The sequence below is a fragment of the Aquarana catesbeiana genome, linkage group LG02 (genome assembly GCF_042186555.1).
Source record: "Aquarana catesbeiana isolate 2022-GZ linkage group LG02, ASM4218655v1, whole genome shotgun sequence".
NCBI lineage: Eukaryota > Metazoa > Chordata > Amphibia > Anura > Ranidae > Aquarana > Aquarana catesbeiana.
The window spans coordinates 555,456,738-555,481,716 of NC_133325.1; the positions used below are offsets into that span (position 1 = coordinate 555,456,738).

A 24,979-nucleotide genomic window follows, 5' to 3' on the forward strand; every position below is an offset into this window, starting at 1 on the left:
AAAAAAAAAGTGCAGGAACCTTTTTTCAAGTCAGTGCAGCACCGCAAAGTCGAAGTCGCACCGATTTGAATGGTTTCATTGCCAACAATAGGGTGCGACTTGTCATACATTTGAGAACTGCATGATAAGTCGCACCGATGTGAACGGGGACTTAGGCAGCTGCAGCTATCTGAAAGTAATAGTCGGCAATGTCAGCTATTTAGCGCAGATAGGGTAAATGACTGCTAAAAGAGGCCAACCTTAGGTTTGTTATGTCCCCCATACACTAGAGAAAAAATAATTCAAAGACATTACCATCTGGGCCGTTCGTTTTATTGTCCAGGTTTGGGCACAAATAGAAAATCGGTTCTATTTTTTGCCATACTAACAACTGATAAAAAAAGGTTAATGTGTTTCCCAGCCTTCAAAAATCATACTGCGCATATAAACAAAAACAGAAAAACGACATGGCCATCAAGTCCAACCTATGTGTGTGATTATATGTCAATATTACATTGTATATCCCTGTATGTTGCAGTCATTCAGGTGCTTATCTAATGGTTTCTTGAAACTATCGATGCCCCCCTCTAAGACCACTGCCTGTGGAAGGGAATTCCACATCCTTGCTGCTCTTACAGTAAAAGAACCCTCTACGTAGTTTAAGATAAAACCTCTTTTCTTCTAATTTTAACGAGTGGCCACGAGTCTTGTTAAACTCCCTTCTGCAAAAAAGTTTTATCCCTATTGTGGGGTCACCATTATGGCATTTGTATATTAAAATCATATCCCCTCTCAAGCGTCTCTTCTCCAGAGAGAATAAGTTCAGGGCTCGCAACCTTTCCTCATAACTAATATCCTCCAGACCCTTTATTAGCTTTGTTGCCCTTCTTTGTACTCGCTCCATTTCCAGTACATCTTTCCTGAGGACTGGTGCCCAGAACTGGACAGCATACTCTAGGTGCGGCCGGACCAGAGTCTTGTAGAGCGGGAGAATTATCGTTTTATCAACCGCCTGTCTTTAGCAACCCCTTGCCCAGATCCTGGATGCACAGAATTCTTTTATCTCTAATTGTAGCTGAACTGCCTGCACCTAAAAAAGGAGGTAGATGTACAGTGTGAATGGCACCATTGAAAAATCGTTACATACATTTATATAGGTTTAGAACTGTCCTCTACACTATTTTAAATGCAGGTTTGGCAGTCCCAGTGCGAACGAGGCCTTAGGCAACACCACACACATCTGGCTTAAAGCTGAACTCCAGTAAACGCAATAATGTTCCCTGCAGAGGGGCTGCGCCTGCACTTCAGGAGTTAAAGCAGTATTAAACCCAAAAGCAAACATTTTTTGCAGGTTACCAATTCTTAGATGTGATGGCTGCATTAGTTTTCTTTTTTAGGCTCTTTCATTTAATTTTCATCTGGTGATCTGGCCAGTAAGTCTGTATTTCAATAAAACAATCTTTCCTGCAAGTGTAGCAGTTAGAGCGTTGAGACAAACCATTTACCACTGACAGGGGTGCTTACAACAATCTGCATTTATTCATGTAAAACCTTTAGCCCAAAAGAAAACAAAAAAAACAAAAAAACAGGTGCTGTAACTGCAGTGCAAGCAGGGGTTTGGCTTAATTTCATTATTGTATACAAATCTGCTATTACAACTTAAGGCCCATACACACGATACGAAAATTTAAAGTAAAATTTCGTCCAACGAATGATCTGCCGATTTTCAGATCATTAGTTTCTAGCTGCTGTCGACAGCCGATTCCGATTTTCTCTCTGACAAAAGCTGGATGTGCAGACTATAACGTTTTTTGTCATACGTGAACTCAACGTCCGATTTTAGTTTGACCACTAGACCACTGGGCACTTAAACCCCCTTAATAACCAGACCAATTTTCCATTTTCTGTGCTCTCACATTTTGAATGACAATTACTCAGTCATGCAACACTGTACCCATATGAAATTTTTGTCCTTTTTTCACACCAATAGAGCTTTCTTTTGGTGGTATTTAATCACCGCTGGGTTCTTTATTTTTTGCGTTATAAAAAGAAAAAAAAAAAAAAAGACCGAAAATTCTGTAAAAATATGCATTTTTCTTCATTTCTGTTATAAAATTTTGCAAATTAGTAATTTTTTTTTGGCCAAAATTTATACCGCTACATATCTTTGGTAAAAATATTTATAACAGAGGATGAAAATCTAAAAAGGAACATTCCAACAACCCCCATTATTGGCTTTTAGACAACCACCCAACCTTAGACACAAACTAATCAGCAGGAAACTTCACTCAGATTATAAAGTCACAAATAATGGAAGCAAACCCTGCAATAAAAAAAAAAACGCTGCAAACTATGCATCCAGATCAATCTATCCAAAAGTGTTACACACACAAATGGGACCTTCAATATCATGGGCTCTTACAACTGTACCTCCAGTAATTTTGTGTACCTCATCCAATGCAAAAGGTGCAGCAAAGGATCTTATGTTGGTGAAACAGGACAGAAGTTGCAAGCGAGGATGAATTTGCACAGACATACCAAAGAACATAAAGAAGACAGTTTATGCACACCTGTGGGACATCATTTTTCACAGCTGGACCACACTATAGAAGACCTCAATGTTTTAGTTCTTAAAGGGAATTTCAGAACTATCCAGGAAAGGAAAAACGTTTGAACTAAGAATGATACTTCACTTGACACGAAAAGTAACCGCCTGAAATTAGATATTGGTTTCCTTACACATTATGCTAAAGATTTACGACCCCTCTGTGACTAGTATCCCCCCCTGCATTCTATAGCTCTCTCTCCCTCTGTCTTATCTCACTAACTCTGCTGCTATCTTTATTACCATTGATTTGTATGTGTTTGGTTTTCCCTTTTTTTTTTTTTTCTTCTTTTTTTTTTTTCTTTAACATGCTGCTTAAAAATTTATGAATCAGTACTGCTTGGACCTTGAAGAAGGGGACATACCCCGAAAGCTTGTCCTGAAAAATTGTATGTTAGTGCAAATAAAAAAAAGTATCACAGACAGTACTCAATTTTCTCTGTAAAAATAACCCAAATTCGTGGATATTATTTGGTCTTTGTGAAAGTTATAGAGTCCAAAAGCTATGGTGCCAATATCTGAAAATTGATCACACCTGAAGTACTGATGGCCTATCTAATTTCTTGAGACCCTAACATGCCAGAAAAGTATAAATACCCCCCCCAAATGACCCCTTTTTGGAAAGAAAACATTCCAAGGTATTTAGAAAGATGCATGATGAGTTTTTTGAAGTTGTCATTTTTTTCCACAATTCTTTGCAAAATCAAGATTTTCTTCTCCCCCCCCCCCCCCCCCCCACAAAATTGTCATATTAGCAGGTTATTTTTCACACACAGCATATGCATACCACAAATTACACCCCAAAACACATTCTGCTATTGCTCCCCGAGTATGGTGATACCACATGTGTGAGACTTTTACACAGCGTGGCCACATACAGAGGCCCAACATGCACGGAGCACCTCCAGGTGTTCTGGAGCACCCAGGCCATATTTCTCTCCTACATGTAAAAATAATCATTTATTTCCTAGAAAATTACATAAAACATTATATATGTTTTTTTAGCAAAGACCCTAGAGAATACAGTGGCAGTCGTAACTTTATCTCGCACAGTATTTGCGCAGCAATTTTTCGAACGCGTTTTTTTGTGCTAAAAAAAAAAAACAAAAAAAAACAGTAAAGTTAGCCCAATGTTTTTGCATAATGTGAAAGATGCAGTTATGCCAAGTAAATAGATACCCAACATGTCACCCTTCAAAATTGCACACGCACGTGGAATGGTGCCAAACTTCGCTACTTAAAAATCCCCATTGGCGACGCTTTAAAATTTTTTACTGGTTACATGTTTTGAGTTGCAGAGGAGGTGTAGGGCCAAAATTATTGCTCTCACTCTACCGATCGCAGCGATACCTCACATGTGTGGTTTGAACACCATTTTCATATGTGGGCGTTACTTACGTATGCATTCGCTTCTGCATGCGGGCACACGGGGGAAAAAAAAAAAAAAAAAAATTTATTGTTCATTTTACTTTATTTTGGTTTGACGCTTTTGTCCAAAAAATAATTTTTTTTATTCCTATTACAAGGAATGTAAACATCCTTGTAATAGGAATGTGGCATGACAGGTCCTCTTTACAGTGAGATATGGGGTCAATAAGACCCCACATCTCACCTCTAGGCTGGGAAGCCTGAAAAAAAAAAAAAAAAAAAAAAAAAAAAAAAAAAAGGGGGGAAGAGCAATCCGGGCTTCGATCGTAGTGGTGAGTCGGTAGAAGCACCTGAGGGCGGCGGGAGGGACGACACACGTCCCCTCTCGCAAGAACGATCAAGCAGTGGATTCCATTAAGCCCCCCGCCCGCAGACCCCTACAACCACCGGGGCTACTCCAAAGCACCCTCCCCATGCTGAGGTCATGTGGCCTGGTACAGTTCCCCCCTTTTCCTGCGGCTAGCCAGGTTGCGCGCTCGGATAAGTGTCCGGTATGGATTTTTGGGGGGACCCCCACGCCTTTTTTTTTTTTAACTTGGCGCCGGGTTCCCCTTAATATTCATACCAGACCCAAAGGGCCTGGTAATGGACTGTGGGGGAATCCCATGCCGTTCTTTTTTTCAATGACTTTTATGTGTATTGGCGAGACCCGACAATTCATTATAGCCGCGAGTAGTTTTAAATGATTTTTAACTTTAGAAATGTAATTTTGTGCAGGGACTGTTCTAAACACGGGAAACACGTGCTACTTTACAGGCATACTAAAGACACCACCCCCCCCATGTATGAAATTTAAAGGAATATTTCACTTTTATTGTTTCATTTTAAGCATTATTAAAATCACTGCTCAAGAAAAAAACGTCCGTTTTTAAAACTTTTTTTGCATTGATACTTGTCTCCTGGGGCAGGACCCGGGTCTCCAAACACTTTCTATGACAATAACTTGCATATAAGCCTTTAAAATTAGCACTTTTGATTATTCATGTTCGTGTCCCATAGACTTTAATGGTGTTCAAACATATATTTTGCCTGTTCGCATGTTCTGCTGCGATCCGAACCGAGGGGGGGGGGGGTGTTCGACTCATCCCTATTGGTGGCAAAACCCTTGTTGCCAATCACAAAGGTCAGATATTTCTTGTATTTGGCCACCAGGTATGCACACATCTCAGGAGGGATTTTGTCCCACTCCTCTTTGCAGATCATCTCAAAGTCATTAAAGTGATTGTAAAGGCTCGTTTTAAATAAAATAAAAAATAGAAAACACACAAACATGTCATACTTACCTCTTCTGTGCGGTTGGTTTTGCACAGAGCAGCCTGGATCCTCCTCTTCTTGGGTCCCTCTTTGCTGCTCCTGGCCCCTCCCTCCTTTGAGTGCCCCTCAGCCAGCTACAGGGGGCACCCAACCTGAGTCAGAGCTCTGTGTATCCATTAAGACACGGAGACCCGACCTGGCCCTGCCCCCTCTCTCCCCTGATTGGCTGACTGACAGCCAATGGCGCCGCTGCTCTGTCTCAGCCAATCAGGAGGAGTGTACTAGATGGCTGATGGGATCAACGACATTGCTGGAGAGAGAAGGAGCTCAGGTAGGTAATTAGGGGGTGCTGCTCCACACAGGTTTTTTTTATCTTAATGCATTAAGACAGGGATCCTCAAACTACAGCCCTCCAGCTGTTACAGAACTACACATCCCATGAGGCATTGTAAAACACTGACATTCACAGGCATGACTAGACATGATGGGAATTGTAGTTCCTGAACAACCGGAGGGCCATAGTTTGAAGACCCCTGCATTAAGATTTAAAAAAAAACAAAAAAAACAAAAAAAAAAAACAAACACCTTCTGCCTTTGCAACTCCTTTAAGGTTTCGAGGCTGACGTTTGGCAACTCGAACCTTCAGCTCCCTGCACATATTTTCTATGGGATTAAGGTCTGGAGACTGTCTGGGCACTCCAGGACCTTAATGAGCTTCTTGAGCCACTCCTTTGTTGCCTTGGCCATGTGTTTTGCTGGAATACTCACCCACGACCCATTTTCAATGCCCTGGCTGAGGGAAGGAGGTTCTCACCCAAGATTTGACGATCCATCATCCCTTTGATGTAGTGAAGTTGTTCTGTCCTCTTAGCAGAATAACACCCCCAAAGCATGTTTCCACCTTCATGTTTGATGGTGGGGATGGTGTTCTTGGGGTCATAGGCAGCATTCCTCCTCCTCCAAACATGGTGAGTTGATGCCAAAGAACTCGATTTTGGTCTTATCTGACCACAACACTTCCACCCAGTTCTCCTCTGAATCAGTCAGATGTTCATTAGCAAACTTCAAACGGGCCTGTATATGTGCTTTCTTGAGCAGGGGGAATTTGTGAATGCTGGAGGATTTCAGTCCTTCACGGAGTAATGTGTTACCACTTGTTTTCTTGGTGACTATGGTCCCAGCTGCTTTGAGATCGTTGACAAGATTCTACCGTGTAGTTCTGGGCTGATTCCTCACTGTTCTCATGATCATTGAAACTATGCGAGGTGAGATCTTGCATGGAGCCCCAGGCCGAGGGAGATGGACAGTTATTTTGTGTTTCTTCCATTTGCGAATAATCATACCAACTGTTGTCTCCTTCTCACCAAGCTGCTTGGCGATGGTCTTGAAGCCTATTACAGCTTTGTGTAGGTCTACAATCTTGTCCCTGACATCAATGGACAGCTCTTTGGTCTTGGCCATGGTTGAGAGATTGGAATCTGATTGACTGATTGCTTCTGCGGACAGCTGTCTTTTATACAGCTAACAAGCTGAGATTAGGAGCACTCCTTTAGGAGAGTGCTCCTAATCTCATTACTGTAAAGAAGACACCTGGGAGCCAGAAACCTTGCCGATTGATCAAATACTTTATTTCACTCATTAAAATGCAAATCAATTTATAACTTATGAAATGCGTTTTTTTTATTTTTTGGATATTTTTGTTGTTATTCTGTCTTTCACTGTTAAAATAAACCTACCATTAAAATGAATGACTGAACATTTGTCAGCGGGCAAACATACAAAATCAGCAGGGGATCAAATACTTTTTTCCCTCACTGTAGATCACCAGGTGAAAAAAAAAAAAAAAAAAAAAAAATAATGATAATAATAATAATAATAATAATAATAATAATAATAATAATAATAATAATAATAATAATGCAGCCACCACATTTAATGATTGTTAATCTGTAATTTATTGCATACACAGGGATCCCTGCACTCCAGCCAGTCTTCTGATGCCATCAAGACAGATGCAGAGCCCACAGTCCTGCATTGGCCATCAGGAACAGTCCACTGCTGGAGTATGGGGGGGGGGGGGGTTGCTGTCTGCTGGGGATTGGGTAAGTAAATGTGCTTTTGTATCTCCTACCTAGACAGAAACTGGCAGTTAACCCTTGCACTGCAAGCACAGCCCCACTGCAAGGGAGAACTTTTACATTTCTCAGAGCTGGGTTTTAAAAATCCATCCGTAAGGCATTTAGTCTCTTAGACACAAGCTATACATGGGTTGACATGAACAAACATGACATTACAACTTGTGGCTTTATAACAGGTTAAGCTCAATTATGATTTTAATGTCTTCATCCTTCATGCCCAGCATCATGTTCTATTAACAACAAAACACACCCTAAAAGGAAAGGCATATCCCAAAACCATGAAGTCATACCTTTGTACAAACACTCCCACATATATGGGCTTAAAAAATCTGGTAAAATAGGGAGCAATGGAGATAGGAAATGCAGGATGTATTTTACTGATCAAATTATGATGAATTCCCATTGGTTGCTGGAAGAGCCATGTGAAAAACACCTGAAAGCCTCTGTAAATTTTTTTTTTTTTGCACATATATCACCCTATGAATGTTCACATGGGGAAATGTTTACCGATTTAGATTTTGTAAGCCTTTATCTCAGCCAGAGGTCATTCAGCATGGTTCCTTACCATGCAAAATTGGCACTATGATTTGAGTCCATAGAACACTCATTTCCTTATTCCATATAGAAATTTACTTTGACTGTTTTGTTGAATGTTACATTTTACATAAACAAATCGACTTTTTTTATGTTTTTAAATATTTTTGGTTTGTTTATTTGATACAACTTTTGATCTATCCTGACCATTATAATAAATAGCTAGCAATTAGACTTTCTATCTGGCGTACAGAAACCATGAAGTGTTGCAAACTGATTATTGATCACTGGAATCTGTGTAGCATGTCAGAATTACATTTAGTTCATTAAAGAAAAGAGGTACAGCGTTCAGCCCCATCCAGCCGCAGCCATAGACTTTGACAGGGGGACTAGATGCCACATCTGGCGCTCCTGGGTGCGCCAAACCACTGGGAGGGATGCACTGCAGCTGAACGGTCCCGTGTGCAAGGGGCCTACAGGAAAGCAGGGATGAACTCGGGACACAAAGCATTGATTGCATAAACATTTATATAGCAAAGACCTATTGGTGGTCTTCATACAGCTTTAAATTATTAGGATAATGTGGTATTCAAGCACTTTGCAAAGTGCACCAACAAATGGCAACCAATCAAATTTTAATCTGGCCATACTACTATTTTTTTGTGGGTGGTCCTGTTGCCAATTAAAAAAAACAAAATGGAGCCAGAGGGAATATTATCAGCTGAAAAGTGGCTGCATCCAATCAGATGCAAGTGCTACTCAGTTATTCTGACAGCCACTGGTTCCGGCTGTCAGAATACAAAAGCCTCAGTGGGAGATCCATCCATCCGCATTGTATATAGACCAGTGGTTCTCAACCGCAGTCCTCAAAACAGGCCATGTTTTGGGAATTCATCTTTGATAAAATAGCTGTCCAAAATACCAAGCCATTGACTCTGATTTAAAGCACATGTACAAGATAAAGGAAAACCTGCAAACATGGTCTGTACTTGAGGACTGAGGTTGAGAAGCACTAGTGTAGATCAGTGGTCTCCAAACTGGGGTCCTGAGGCCCTTGCAGAACTAGTTTATTCACTGACACCATGAAAGGCACAATTTCTACCAATTACATCAATGATGGAGAACAGTTCCTCCCAATGACACCAACAACAGGTCCCAATGACGCCAGCAATGGGGCACAAATCCTCCCAATGACGACAGCAATGGGGCACAAGTCCTCCCAATGATGCCAGCAATGGGGCACAAGTCCTCCCAATGACACCAACAATGGGGCACAATCCTCCCAATGACGCCAGTGATGGAGAATTGTTTACTCCCACTGATGTATGGACATTTTGTACTTCCAATTAGCACAGCCCGGCCCCCCTAAAGTCTGAAGGACAGTAAACTGGTCCTCTGTTTATTATACAGGATTTATAAAGCGCCAACAGTTTGTACAGCGATTTACAACATGAGAGCAGACAGGACAGTTACGATACAATTCAATACAGGGAGGAATCAGAGGGCCCTGCTCGCTAGAGCTTACAGTCTAAGAGGGAGGATCAAGTGAGAGATATAGATATATATAGTAACTGTAGGGGAGGAGGTGAGAAGGAGGAGAAAATTAAAGTACACTTTTTAGGTGGGAGTAAGAATAGGCTTCTATGAAAAGATGGGTTTTTAGGGGTCGTCCAAAAGCAAGCAGAGTAGGAGATAATTGGACAGATGGGGTAGGGAGTTCCATAGGATTATTATACATTATTATTATACAGTATTTATATAGCGCCAACAGTTTACGTAGCGCTTGATGGGAGAGGCTCTGGAAAAGTCCTGGAGGCGAGAATGAGAGGAGTTGACAAGGGAGCTAGAGAGCAGGAGGTCTTAGGAGGAAAGAGGAGAACGATTAGGTTGGTATTTTGAGACTAGATTAGTGATGTAGCTGGGAGCAGAGTAAGTTTAGAGACCCCCGGGTGTGGGAGACCCCCTGGTGTAGATTAAGGAAGCTGTTACTTTTTGCTTCAGCCTGCAAGGGGGAAAAAAAAAAAAAAAAAAAATCGAATGGAGCATAGCCCACTTTAGTTACCTTGAGTGAGAGGTAATTTCTCATTAAATTGCCATGTTCCACTTTAAGGCTGGGTTTACACCGCAGCACGGAGCAGCTCACAGCAGGAGTCCGGTGCGTCCCCATTCACCGTGTCACGTTCGATTTCAGTCCAAATTTTTGGCTGAATTTGGACCTGAAGCGAACAGGACTCCTGTGCAATTTGCACCGGTGCTAACTTGGAGATGTGTAAACCAGCTCCATAGAGAGCTGGTCATAATCTCCTGACATGCGAATTGGATGCTGCGAAATTTGCTTCCAATTCGCAATAGTCTGAACCCAGCCTTTGAGTATTAGCAATCTGTGTTACTACAATAACCCTTATATACAATAGCATTATATAACCAAAGTTCAATAAAATGCTTCTATTCTAACTCTTTATAAAAAATAAACACTTTTTTTTTTAAGGAGTTTATATAATTATGTGTTTTGCTCAGGGAATGATAACGTCTCTCCTGTCTAATGTGATTTGAGTTATAGTCAGATTAGTGCACAGGAAGCAGCTTGCAACTGTCAATGGAGGTAAAACATATGTGACTATAAAGAGGCTGCCTATACCTACAACACTTGTTTTCAAGCTACTGCCACAGTATACGGTTTGAGTTTGATTGTCTTTTTTTTCCTTGTAATATTGGCTTAAAGTCCAGCCACTTAGATCTGCAATCACGCAGCATGGAATCCTTTTAGAGGTAGGATGGAAGTACAGACAGTAGCAGACGTACACACACCACACCCCTTCTGTCTGCGGGCAGCAGTACTTGTAAAAATTTCCATAAAAGGTAGATTGTACTGAAAAGCATTCCTGCTGCTTACTGTAATAGGGCCGGACAGAGGCTGATACAATTAAAGCAGACCTTCATCCTCTTTTAAACACTTTCCATACTATTACTGCATTCCCCCCCCCCCCCTTTTACATAATTGTATATATTTATATATATAAAGTTGTAAATCGCTGCACAAACTGTTGGTGCTATATAAATCCTGATTATTATATATTCTAAAAAACATATTTTTTTAGTCAAGCTGGACCCACACTTCTGTATTGACGTATCCCAACAGCCAGCGACCTCCTAGTACATTAACGTCAGGCTTTCCAGGGGGGGCTTTGGGGCAATTAAAAAAAAAAAAAAAAAAAAACATGCGCATGTGCGCACCATCACGTGGCTGGCTGTGTCTTCCTGGTACTTGTAACCATCCACCTGATGACGAGTCGTGACGCATGCGCATCATTTGGGGGGCCAGCTGCAAGAACCAAGAAGAGACAACAGGCTCCAAATGGCATAGGAGAGGAAGATGACAATGCTGGACTAGGTGTGCAGTGGCTAGGGTTGCCACCTCATCCCTTTAAACCCGAAAACATATTAATTACACAGGTTCTGAGGCTAATTTAATGCAGGTAAGGCACCAAGCGAGATTAATTACCACCTTAATCAGACACAGAACCTGTGGAATTCATGTTCGGTTTTAAAGAGATGAGGTGGCAACCCTAGCAGTGGCAAATTACAACAGAACACTGGATTCGCTGGGCGTGTTTATTAAGTAGAACTAAATAACAAAAAGGTAAGTTAAAGAAGGAATAAAAACTACAAAAAGAGGGTGACGTTCCACTTTAAGGAGTATAATGGCTGCATTATTACACAGCTGTACTAAGTAATACTCATAGAACGTTTTGTCTGGCTGTATATCATGATAATAGTGCAGCTGCTTTCCGGTTCTAAGTAATGAAACGCACCATCCCTAAGCTGCTGTGTCCAGCTGTTCTGATCTCAGACAGTGCTGAGTCCCCCTTGTACAGTACAGAGGAAATAGAATGGACATACCTGGTCCCAGATGTTCCTGATAGCTTACAAGTCTTCTCTTCCTAAGTGGCTGCCTCTCTGATGTGAGCCTGCTCTTTAAAAGGGAAGCCCAGGATACTGGGTGTGACCTTACAGGGGAAGAAGGGAAGAACTCAGGCAGCAGAGAGAATGTGTAAACATAAAATAGGGAGGGTTAGATACCAAAGAACAGAGAGAGGGAGGGAAATGTCAGGCGGAAGGCACACCCTAGGTGCATTAAAGGAAATGTATAGTCTTTACAATGAGCCTACGTATGCAGCTGACTGGCTGTAATCCTCTCAATGTTTTAAAACCCCAGTTTGTATAAAAGTGGCAGCCAATTTGCTCATTACATACATAACACATAGCTGCCAACTGTCCCTGATTTCGAGGGACTGTCCCTGGTTTGGAACAACTGTCCTCCTCATTTGTCCTTCATTTTGGTCTGATCTATATAGTTGTAAATAAATTAAATAAGTTGTAATAATAATAAGTTGTATATAAATAGGCACTATTTATCTTTCAAAAAGTGTTTCCCAGTGCTAAATTTTTTCATACAATTTTAGAATTGCTGAATTTGTAAATGTCAAAAGCCAATATAAGTTAATAATAGTGGTAAAAAAAAAAAAAAAACACTTTTCTTCTTTAAGAGGCATAGGTGTGCGCAGCCTATTGCATTAGGGTGTGCACCCCAAAGCTCAAACATATGCATGTGTGTGTATATGGAAGGTGTTAGGAGAGCAGTGGATGGTGTCATAAGGGTAGATATTGGTGATGTCAGTAGGGCAGTTACAATATGATTTTAATGATTTTTTTGCAACTTTTTAGGAGAAAAAAAACCTGATTTTTGTATTTATTTGGTGAAATATCAGGGGTCTAAACATTGGAAATATGCACCACACGGGGTGATTAGGGTGTGCCCAGACACACCTGGCACACCCTGTGCGCACGCCTATGTTAAGAGGGCATGGCAGGGTGTGTGTCCCTATGCCTACATACTTTTGTTAATAGGTGTCCCTCATTCTAGGGTTGCCACCTCATCCTTTTGACCACTTCAGCCCTGGAAGATTTGACACTGCGTCGCTTTAACTGACAATTGCGCGGTCGTGTAAAGTTGTACCCAAACAAAATTGACATATTTTTTTTCCCCACAAATAGAGCTTTCTTTTGGTTTTATTTGATCGCCTCTGCAGATTTTATTTTTTGCGCTATAAACAAAAAAAAGCAACAATTTTGAAAAAAAAAACCCGCAATGGGGGTTATTTACGAAAGGCAAATTCACTTTGCACTACAAGTGCACTTGGAAGTGCAGTCGTTGTAAATCTGAGGGGTAGATCTGAAATGAGGGGAAGCTCTGCTGATTTTATCATCCAATCATGTGCAAGCTAAAATGCTGTTTTTTATTTTTCTTGCATGTCCCCCTCAGATCTACAGCGACTGCACTTGTAGTGCAAAGTGGATTTGCCTTTAGTAAATAACCCCCAATATCTTTTAGTTTTTGCTATAATAAATATCCCACATTTTTTTTATCACAAAAACACATTTTTTCCTCAGTTTAGGCCGATCTGTATTCTTCTACATATTTTTGGTTAAAAAAAAAAAATCGCAATAAGCATATGTTGATTGGTTTGCGCAAAATGTATAGCTTTGACAAACTAGGGGATAGATTTAAGGCATTTTTATTATTATTTTTTTTTTTTTACTAGTAATGGCGGCAATCTTTTTATTGGAACTACGATATTGCGGCGGACATATCAGAGACTTTTGACACATTTTTGGGACCATTGACAATTATACAGCGATCAGTGCTATGTGCTATAAAAATACACTGATTACTGTATAAATGTCACTGGTAGGGAAGGGGTTAACACTAGGGGGCGATCCAGGGGTTAACTGTGTTCCCTCACTGTGTTCTAACTGTAGGGGTATGGGACTGTCTAGGAGATGACAGATCGATGTTCATCATAATCAGTATAAACACACAATCAGTCTCCTCTCCCCTGAGAGAACCAGGATCTGTGTGTCATCGTGCCCGCCGGGCACTCACATCAGCTCCGGGCACACGCCGTGGGCGTGCACGCGCGCCTAGTGGCCAAAAGGCGAAGAAACGCAAGGTAACGTTGTTTTGCCCAACCGTGCCAATCTGCCACAGTAAAACTGCGGCGGCTGGTCAGCAAGAGGTTAACCACTTGCTTACTGGGCACTTAAACCCCCCTCCTGTCCAGACCAATTTTTAGCTTTCAGCCTTGATGCATTTGGATGACAATTGTGCAGTCATGCTACACTGTACCCAAATGAAATTTTTATCATTTTTTCCCCACAAATAGAGCTTTCTTTTGGTGGTATTTGATCACCTCTGCAGTTTTTATTTTTTGCTAAAAAAAAATTTAAAAGACAGAATTTTTTTTAAAAAAGTAATTTTTTTTTTTTTTATATTTTGTTATAAAATTTTGCAAACAGGCAATTTTTCTCCTTCATTGATGTACGCTGATGAGGCGGCACTGATGGGCACCAATAGTTGGCAGTAGTGGGCACTGATGGGTGACAGTGATGAGCGGCAATAATGGGCACTGATCGGTTACACTAATAGGCAGCACTGCTAGGTGGCACTGATTGCCACCACTGGTGGGCATTGATACGTGGCACTTGTGGGCATTGATAGGTGGCACTCATGGGCATTGAGGGCACTGGCAGGTGGCAATGGCAGGTGGCACTGGCAGGGGGTACTGGTGGGCACAGATGAGGCATAATTGCCTCTTCCTCTTCGGGACCGATGTCCCTTGCAGATAAGCCAGTGATTGGCTTTTTTTTTTTCTCCTCACGCTGTCAGCCTTTGTTTACATCATGTGATCAGCTGTCATTGGCTGACAGCTGATCACATGGTAAGGGGCCGGGACCAGCCCCTTACTCGGATCTGTGATCACCCGAGTCTCAGGGCGCATGCAGGGAGCGTGCAAAGGGGAGGCCGTCATATGACGAAATCCCGGAAATTGAGGTCCGCACTGTGGCCGTCATTTGGCTATAGCGCAGGCGGCAAGTGGTTAAACCCGAACACATATGAATTACACAGGTTTTGAGGCTAATTTATTGCAGATAAGGCACCAAGTGAGTTTAATTACCACCTTAAACAGTCACAGAACCTGTGTAATTAATATGTGTTTGGGTTTAAAGGGATGAGGTGGCAACTTTACCTTATTCCCATCTCAAGTGCCTTAAGACCTGGTTCACACCTATGCAGGTTGCAGTTTGCATATTCCAGGTGCATTTTGTGTTTTTCAATACACATTTTTGATCCACTGAAGTCTATGGAACCAAAAACCAGAAAAAAGTCCCTGGCCCTTTCCATAAAATGCACAGATGTGAACTACATCCATAGGAAACCACACTAAATGAACTGTAGTGTGTTTCTGCAAAACTGAAAACATACTAAAAAATGCATAGGTGTGAACCAGGCCTAAAGGCAGCTTTGCAACTTTGGGCGCACACCTTTAGGTCTCACATACCTGCAGAGAGCCATACAGCACACAAAGGCAGGGGCGTACCTAGAGTATTTGGCACCTGGGGCGGGACAGATCCTATATCTGGCACCCCCCACTTTAAATTGTAAAAACACCCCACCGTGCCCCTGAATACCTCTGCAACCTCTTGACCCCTTTACATTACACAACCCCTGCACCTCTGGACCCCTTTACATTACACAACCCCCTGCACCTCTGGCCTCCTTTACATTACACAACCCCCTGCACCCCTTTACATTACACAACCCCCTGCACCTCTGGACCCCTTTACATTACACAACCCTCTGCACCTCTGGACCCCTTTACATTGCACCCCCCCTGCACTTCTGGACCACTTTACATTACACAGGCCCCTGCACCCCTTTATATTACACAGCACCCTGCACCTCTGGACCCCTTTACATTACGCACCCCCCTGCACCTCTGGACCCCTTTACATTACACAACCCCCTGCACCCCTTTACATTACACAGCACCCTGCACCTCTGGACCCCTTTACATTACACAACCCCCTGCACTTCTGGACCCCTTTACATTACACAGCCCCCTGCACCTCTTGACCCCTTTACATTACACAACCCCCTGCACCTCTGGACCCCTTTACATTACACAGCACCCTGCACCCCTTTACATTGCACAACCCCTTGCACCTCTGGACCCCTTTACATTACATGGCCCCCACCCTGCAGCTCTGGTCCCCTGCACATTACACAGCCCCCCACAGCTCTGGGCCCCCTGCACATTACTCATCCCCCACAGCTCTGAACCCCTTTACATTACACAACCCCCTGCACCTCTGGACCCCTTTACATTACGCAACCCCCTGCACCTCTGGACCCCTTTACTTTACACAACCCCCTGAACCCCTTTACATTACACAGCACCCTGTACCCCTTTACATTACACAACCCCCTGCACCTGTGGACCCGTTTACTTTCCACAACCCCCTGCACTTCTGGACCCCTTTACTTTGCACAACCCCCTGCACCTCTTGACCCCTTTACATTACATAACTCCCTGCACCTCTGGACCCCTTTACATTACACAGCACTCTGCACCTCTCGACCCCTTTACATTCCACAACTCCCTGCACTTCTGGACCCCTTTACTTTGCACAGCCCCCTGCATCTCTGGACCCCTTTACATCACACAACCCCCTGCACCTCTGGACCCCTTTACATTACACAACCCCCTGCACCTCTTTATATTACATAACCCCCTGCACCTCTGGACCCCTTTACATTACACAACCCCCTGCACCTCTGGACCCCTTTACATTACACAGCACCCTGCACCTCTGGACCCCTTTACATTACACAGCACCCTGCACCTCTGGACCCCTTTACATTACACGGCCCCCACCCTGCAGCTCTGGTCCCCTGCACATTACACAGCCCCCCACAGCTCTGGACCCCCTGCACATTTTACACCCCCCACAGCTCTGGACCCCTGCACATTTTACAGCCCCTCCCCACAGCTCTGGACCCCCTGCACATTAACCCCCCCTACAGCTCTGGACCCCTGCACATTAAACCCCCCACAGCTCTTGACCCCCTGCATGTTGCATAGCTCTGCCCGTTCCTACCTTACTCTGCACTTTCATATTCACAAGATAATGATTGGTTGCTAGGACCACCTAGCAACCAATCCCCTGCAACTCCTCCAGCATTTCCTATCCTCTAGTCAGCTGTCTCACGCTCTCCCTCCCCTGCTGTACAAGAGATGCACCTCTGGACCCCTTTACATTACACAACCCCCTGCACCCCTTTACATTACGCAACGCCCTGCACCTCTGGACCCCTTTACTTTACACAACCCCCTGCACCCCTTTACATTACACAGCACCCTGTACCCCTTTACATTACACAACCCCCTGCACCTCTGGACCGTTTACTTTGCACAATCCCCTGCACTTCTGGACCCCTTTACTTTGCACAACCCCCTGCACCTCTTGACCCCTTTACATTACATAACTCCCTGCACCTCTGGACCCCTTTACATTACACAGCACTCTGCACCTCTCGACCCCTTTACATTCCACAACTCCCTGCACTTCTGGACCCATTTACTTTCCACAGCCCCCTGCATCTCTGGACCCCTTTACATTACACAACCCCCTGCACCTCTGGACCCCTTTACATTACGCAACCCCCTGCACCTCTGGACCCCTTTACATTACACAACCCCCTGCACCCCTTTACATTACACAGCCCCCTGCACCTCTGGACCCCTTTACATTACACAACCCCCTGCACTTCTGGACCCCTTTACATTACACAGCCCCCTGCACCTCTTGACCCCTTTACATTACACAACCCCCTGCACCTCTGGACCCCTTTACATTACACAGCACCCTGCACCTCTGGACCCCTTTACATTGCACAACCCCTTGCACCTCTGGACCCCTTTACATTACACGGCCACCACCCTGCAGCTCTGGGCCCCCTGCACATTACACAGCCCCCCACAGCTCTGGGCCCCCTGCACATTACTCAGCCCCCCACAGCTCTGGACCCCCTGCACATTTTACACCCCCCACAGCTCTGGACCCCTGCACATTTTACAGCCCCTCCCCACAGCTCTGGACCCCCTGCACATTAACCCCCCCTACAGCTCTGGACCCCTGCACATTAAACCCCCCACAGCTCTTGACCCCCTGCATGTTGCATAGCTCTGCCCGTTCCTACCTTACTCTGCACTTTCATATTTACAAGATAATGATTGGTTGCTAGGACCACCTAGCAACCAATCCCCTGCAACTCCTCCAGCATTTCCTATCCTCTAGTCAGCTGTCTCTCGCTCTCCCTCCCCTGCTGTACAAGAGAGCGAGAGACAGTGTTTTTTTTTCTCCTGCTCTGGTCCTGCGTGCCACCCAGGTAGCGGTACAGTCCGCACCCGGCCTGGGCACCCCCGCACCTTGTCACAGCTGGGCTCTCCCTGCGCTGTCAGGGTGTCACATCGCCGCTGTGCTACCAAGCCCGACGTCACTGTTTCATGCAGGGGAGGACGGGGGCGCCGCCTGACACCCACCAGTGTGTGGCACCTGGGGCGGACCTCCCCGCCCCTCTATTAGTATGCCACTGCACAAAGGAGTTTGATTTGTATTCCAGGAGTCACAGTTGTTTAGGTACAGCAGCCTGTACAAATCAATGACAGATGCTGTGGCTGTCAGCACATCCAAACACCTATATCTGTACATGGATGGGTGAACAGCCCTGGATGCAAACAAGGTAAATGCTCACATGTGCATACAGCCACTGAGTCTGTCAGCTTGTCATTAACTTATTGGCTGCAGTGCCTGGCTATAAGCAAACACCTGTAACTCCCAGACACACAATTGACACTTTTGCATGCTGCACAGCCGTCTGAGGCCTTGTTTTTGAAGTATGTTAAAGTGGATGTAAACCCACTCTCATCCTTTCTAAATTACTACCATAGTGGTTATCTATAAGGATATACATGCCTCCTGCATGTATCCTTACATGTCAAACGTCTCCCCTCTGTCTGTTATGAGACCCGAAAAACTGCATATTCTGTGGGTGGGTCTGTTGTCTGGAGCTCAGTGGGTGGAGTCGTGATATCAGTAGACTCCCCGCCCAACTCTACACTCCCCTTGGCCAGGCATAGATATTTCTTACACTGAACTTCTGCTGGTCTTGTGGATTATGCCCCATGATCACTAACATCCAATCAAAACCCATAAAGGTCACACATGACTTCAGCATGCCCAATCATGCTGAGGTGTGGAGCAGCCAATCCTGGGAGAGCTGGAGAAGAAAGGAGGAGGGGATCTGAAGTACATAGAATATAAACAGAATGTCTCTCTCACATTTGTGCATGAGATATGTAAATCATCTGTCACTCACAGAAACTGACTCCTATTTCTCTGTCTATAGAATAATAGGGGGGAGTTTGAGACTTTAAATGAAGCACACGGTGTGTGCCTCAATCCTCGGTTCAGGTATGAGAAAAAGGAAGGAGGGACTTTAAATGATGCTATTGATTTGTGAGGGTCAGATAATTAAAAAGTATTTCTTTTTCATACATCATGGGACACAGAGTCAGGCTAATATTCATTACCTACTGGGTTATACTTCATCATTACGTGAATGGACACTGGTAGACCAAAGGTCTTCAGACAGGAAGTGATCCCCCTATATAACCCCTCCCATACAGGAAGTACTTTAGTTTTTTACCAGTGTCTGCAAGGTGGATGGCAGGGTTTGTTTGAGCTCTCTGAGCTCCAGGTCTCTAGTCCCACAAACGGTTCCAAAAATGAATCAAGGGATTGACCGATCGGATCCATTTGACACAGGCTTTTATGCTTAGATAAATGGTACCCGAGCCTCGCAAAGATGACTCAAGATCCTGTGAGGTTTTGCCTGTAACATGGCCTCCGGGCGCTGGACCCTGCGGAGTGGAAATCCTGGACACTACAGCGCTAAGGCATTTCCTGCAGGGTGCTGTACACAGTACAGGTCCAAGTGAGGGGACCCTAAACATGAAAGGGTACCCAGTCCATGAAGGTCCGAGTGACAGGAACCTGCCGTGAAGGGTGAAGATTGGGCCCTTCTAAGGGTAAGTGACAGGTAAGTGAAACCCATTTATTTTATTGTTGTGAGGTGTCCCAGTGATTGTAACAATCAATCAATCAAGCTAGCTAAAGGCTGGACACCTATGTGCGGTGACCATACGGGGGAGTTCTGGGCTAGCTGTGGGTGTTTGCAAAGTGTACCTTTTTTGCTTGTGTCTGACTGTTTTATACCTGTATGATGGCGCACGGTGGTGTGCCATTTCACCTTGGTTCGCCATGGCGCACATGCGTTCGCAAGAGCACCGCTGGGCTCAGCAGTTTGTTTGGTGGCCATGGTGCACGCGGCTTTGCCGCACATGCACCATAGCCTTTATCTAGGCACACAAAGAGTTGCATCGTACGCGAATACAGTCACGCCCGTTCGCCGGGACCGCGCACATACCACCAAGGCGGTACCAGGAGTCATTCAGCTTATTTAAGCTGTGCAGACCATGCATGTGGTGCTTCCAGAAGGCAGCTGTGGGACACAGAGCAGGCTCTGAACAGACACTTGCAGTGGTTCATTTTTCCTTACCCGGGTCACGTGAGTCACCAGGTGTTGCTTGACAGGCTAAAGGTGCTTGGCAGGATTGTTGCATAGGGGCTTGGTGAGCCCTATTAAAGGGTCTCTCTTCTGAGGTGTTTTAATACTACACCCATGTACACCCATGTTTGCAGGCATTGAATGTCTTCCAAAAAGAGGAGTGGGACTAACACCATAGGAAAGGGCACACCTATGTCATTAGTAGTTCCTGATGAACCTAGTCATATCCCTAATGTTGTATCCCCTACAAGACCAGAGGCCCCCGGGCATTCTGAGCCACTGCGCCTATCTGGTATTGTGCCTACAGTCAACGCTGCTGCTTCACCCTTTATCACTAAGGACGAACTGTCCTCAGCCCTAGCCGAGTTAGAGCACAGGATTGTCAGCATGATTGCCTCCATTGTGCAGGGTGGCAGGAAGCATGACAGATCCCCCCTCCCCGGAGTCTCCTAGTCGGGAGCAGGAATGGGTTGAGGATGGGGAAGAGCTGAAAGCTCAGGATTCGGTGGAGTGCCCGGCAGATGAGTCTGCTTCCGAGCAATCTGGACAAGAAGATATCCAGTAGATGTCTGCCCCTCAGTCGCAGAGGCTTTTGATCCTGACTCTGACCAAAATGGTTCATTCTGCCTTTAAGTTGCCTCTTGCAGAGGTGACTGAGCCCCCTGGTCCTCTTTGGGACCTCTGAGACCTTTTCAGGTTGCACAGACTTTCCCGCTACACCCCCTGTTGGAACAGGCAGTGTATGCTGATTGGGAACATCCTGGCAGGCTTTTTTTGCCTCCTAAAAGGTTTCCCTTTTATATCCCATGGATGAAAAGTTTGTTAAAAAATGGAGCATGCCAGCCGTAGATGCAGCAGTCTCTTCCTTAAACAAGAACTTAACTTGTCCAGTAGATAATGCACAGGGCTTGAAAGACCCTTTTGACAAGAAATTGGAGTTATTATTAAAAGCTTCCTTTTCTTTGGTCAGTTCCGCTATTCAGTCAGCTGTTGCAGCAATTGGTATTTGCCAGTCCGTAAAGGATCAAGTCAAGCGGCCTGATAGGCCTAACCAGGAGGATGATCTGCCTGAAAGTAAGACAGATATTCCTTTAGCACTGTGTTTTGCTGTTGATGCTTTAAAGGATTCGATACAGCAGGTTTCTCGTCTGGCTCTCTTGTCTGTACATATGCGCAGACTTTTATGGCTCAAGAACTGGTCAGAAGTTATTGGCTGGTTTCCCGTTTCATGGGGAACGTTTATTCGGTGATCACTTGGACAAATATATCAAAAAGAGGGAAGAATTCTCTACTTCCTGTGAAGAAAAGCACTAAACGTCCCTCGTTTAAAAACCCAGGGACTGCTTCCTCAAATGTCTCAGGGCCAGGGTGGTTCCGCCACCAACAGAGCGCTAAGGCCAGGGCCCAAGGGATCCTGGTGCTCGGGTATCTGGATGACCTCCTGCTCAGAGATCACTCAGTACAAGCTTTAGAACAGAGCATAATATACACAGTGAGGTATTTGAAAAGCTTAGGCTGGATCATAAATACCGAAAAGTCAGCCTTGAGACCAGCTCAAAGTCTAAAAAATATTTAGGTATGATTCTAAACACGGTCCAAGCAAGAGTATTCTTGCCACCTGTAAGGATCTGTGCCCTGAAGGATCAGGTGCGTCAGTTAAGGGGCACCAGACAATCCTCCATTCGACTCTGTATGAGTCTTCTAGGGAGGATGGTATCCTCCTTCGATGCAATGCCCTATGTCCAGTTCCATTCGAGGCCTTTACAACAAGACATCTTGTCGGCTTGGAACAGAGGAAGAAAAGCCCTGGATTATCCAATGTGCTTATCTCCTCAGGCATGCTTAAGCTTAAACTGGTGGTTGCAGTATCAGAACCTGCAAAAGGGAAAATCCTTTCTCCCGGTAACTTGGAGAGTACTGACTACAGATGCCAGTCTCTCAGGTTGGGGAGCAACCCTAGATGGGCTCACAGCTCAGAGGAAATGGCCAGGGACAGAGCAGACCTTGCCCATCAACGTCCTAAAATTACGGGCAGTACGTCTGGCCCTGCGGTCCTGGACGGTGGAGCTTCAGGATTGCCCCATCAGGGTTCAGTCCAACAATGCCACGGCAGTGGCCTATATAAACCACCAAGGCGGTACCAGGAGTCGTTCAGCTGTGAAGGAGGTAAACTACTTACTAGCCTGCGCAGAGGGATATGTGCCAATGATATCGGCCGGGGGAATGGTCCCTACACCCAGAGGTGTTCCAGGAAATTTGCCAATGTTTGGGATGGCCAGAGGTCGAACTACTGGCATCCAGGTTCAACAACAAGCTACAGCAGTTTGTGTCTCGAACAAGAGATGCTCTGGAAATTGGAGCAGATGCTCTGATAGTTCCATGGAGCCAGTACTCCCTGGTTTATGCTTTCCCTCAGATCCCTCTCCTTTCACATTTGTTGTGCAGGATTCAGAGAGAGGGGGTTCCAGTCATTCTGGTGGCATCAGCCTGGCCCAGAAGGCCCTGGTTCCCAGAGATTGTGAGACTGACGATAGATGGGCCATGGACACTTCCACATCGCCCCAATCTAGTATCTCAAGGTCCTGTATTCCACCCCAATTTACAGTCTCTAAATTTGACGGCATGGCTATTGAAGCCAGGATGTTAAAGGACCATGGCATCTCGGGACCAGTGGTGTCTACTCTAGTGAATGCTAGAAAAGGTGTCACTAGGAAGATTTATCATAAGGTCTGGAAGACTTCTATTGCTTGATGTGAAGCCAGAAAATGGCATCCTCGGAAATATGTGATTGGGAGAATTCTCTCCTTTCTACAGTCAGCTGTGGAAATCAAATTGGCTTTGAGTACAATCAAAGGTCAGGTTTCAGCCCTATCAGTATTCTTCCAAAGGCCTTTAGTCTCCCAGTCGCTGATCCAAACCTTTATGCAAGGGGCAACTTGCTTGCTTCCCCCCCCCCATTAGGTCACCTATGTGTCCTTGGGACTTGAACTTGGTGCTGTCTGTGTTACAGAAACAACCATTTGAATCTATTAAGGAAATGCCATTAGACTTGCTGTCACTCAAGCTAGCCTTCCTGATGGCTATCACCTCGGCTAGAAGGGTGTCGAAATTGGCGGCCCTTTCATGCAGGGAAACGTACTTGATCCTTCACCATGACAGAGTCATGTTACGACCTGTTCCATCCTTTTTGCCAAAGGTGGTGTCGGCCTTTCGCTTAAATCAGGACATTATTTTGCCTTCTTTTTTCTCTCAGTCTCATTCGGCAAAAGAGAGATGACTGCATTCTTTGGACGTTGTCCTGGCAGTCAAGGTTTATCTGTCTAGATCTGCAGAGACCTGAGGATCAGACTCCTTTTTTTTTTTTTTTTTTTTTTTTTTTACCAAAAGGACTACGGGCTGCCGTATAAGTTCTGATGGCTATTGTTTGGCAGAGTGTCCCCCTCCCCTCAAGGCTATTGCTCTGGGACATCCCAGCAGGTAATGAATATTAGCCTGACTCTGTGTCCCATGATGTATGAAAAAGAAAATAGGATTTTTATGTCATACTTGCCTGTAAAATCCATTTTCTTTGAGTACATCATGGGACACAGAGATCCATCCCCTCTTTTTTGAGGACTTAGTGCTTGCTACAAAACTAGTACTTCCTGTATGGGAGGGATTATATATGGGATCACTTCCTGTCTGAAGACCTTTGGTCTACCAGTGTCCATTCACTTAATGATGGAGTATAACCCAGCAGGTAATAAATATTAGCCTGACTCTGTGTCCCATGATGTCCTCAAAGAAAAGGATTTTACAGGTAAGTATGATGTAAAAATCCTATTGTTTGGCATATTGAGTCTGACAATACATAACAATGATGCACATAGTAAAAAGGTTTAATATGTATACACACACATATATGGTATTGACCTCTTGAATACATTACATATACATATCAAAGGGACGGCACATAAAATTGATAGGAGATTTAATATGGATGAAATTAATTATTGCAGATTCATATACAGTGGGGACAAAAAGTATTCAGACCCCCTTACATTTTTCACTCTTTGTTATATTGCAGCCATTTGCTAAAATCATTTAAAGGGGTTGTAAAGGTAAAAGTTTTTTCACCTTAATGCGCCTTAATGTCATCTGACAATACCGCCCCCCCACCCCCCCCCCGTTCTACTTACCTGACCCCTCGAAAGTCCCGAACTCGCCCTGACATCCTCTTCGTCACTCAGCCTGGTCGTTGATTGGTTACAGTGGATGGATTGAAAGCAGCGCAGCCATTGGCTCACGCTGCTGTCAATCACATCCAATGACGCGGCGCACCGGGGGGCGGGGCCAAGTGATACAGTGAGCGGCTATGGCCGCTGGCTGTATCACGGGAGCGTGCCCGCAAGCACTCAACACCATGCGAGGGAGCTTGCATGAAAGTGTTGAGTCCTTGCAGGGGGGGGGAGCCAAGACAGCCGCCCAGGGACCCCAGAAGACCAGGTTCGGGGCCACTCTGTGCAAAAC

At 44.6% G+C, this 24,979-nt stretch overlaps 1 protein-coding gene across 1 annotated transcript in view; it reads right to left on the reverse strand.

Annotated features, from left to right (window-relative positions):
- Positions 1 to 11,994, reverse strand: part of CSRP1 (cysteine and glycine rich protein 1) — a 55,582-nt gene extending 43,588 nt beyond the window's left edge. The window contains exon 1 of the mRNA XM_073615981.1: positions 11,839 to 11,994. The gene's annotated coding sequence lies outside the window, so the exon portion shown is untranslated. The remainder of the gene's footprint in view (positions 1 to 11,838) is intronic.
- Between the last annotated feature and the right edge of the window lie 12,985 nt (positions 11,995 to 24,979).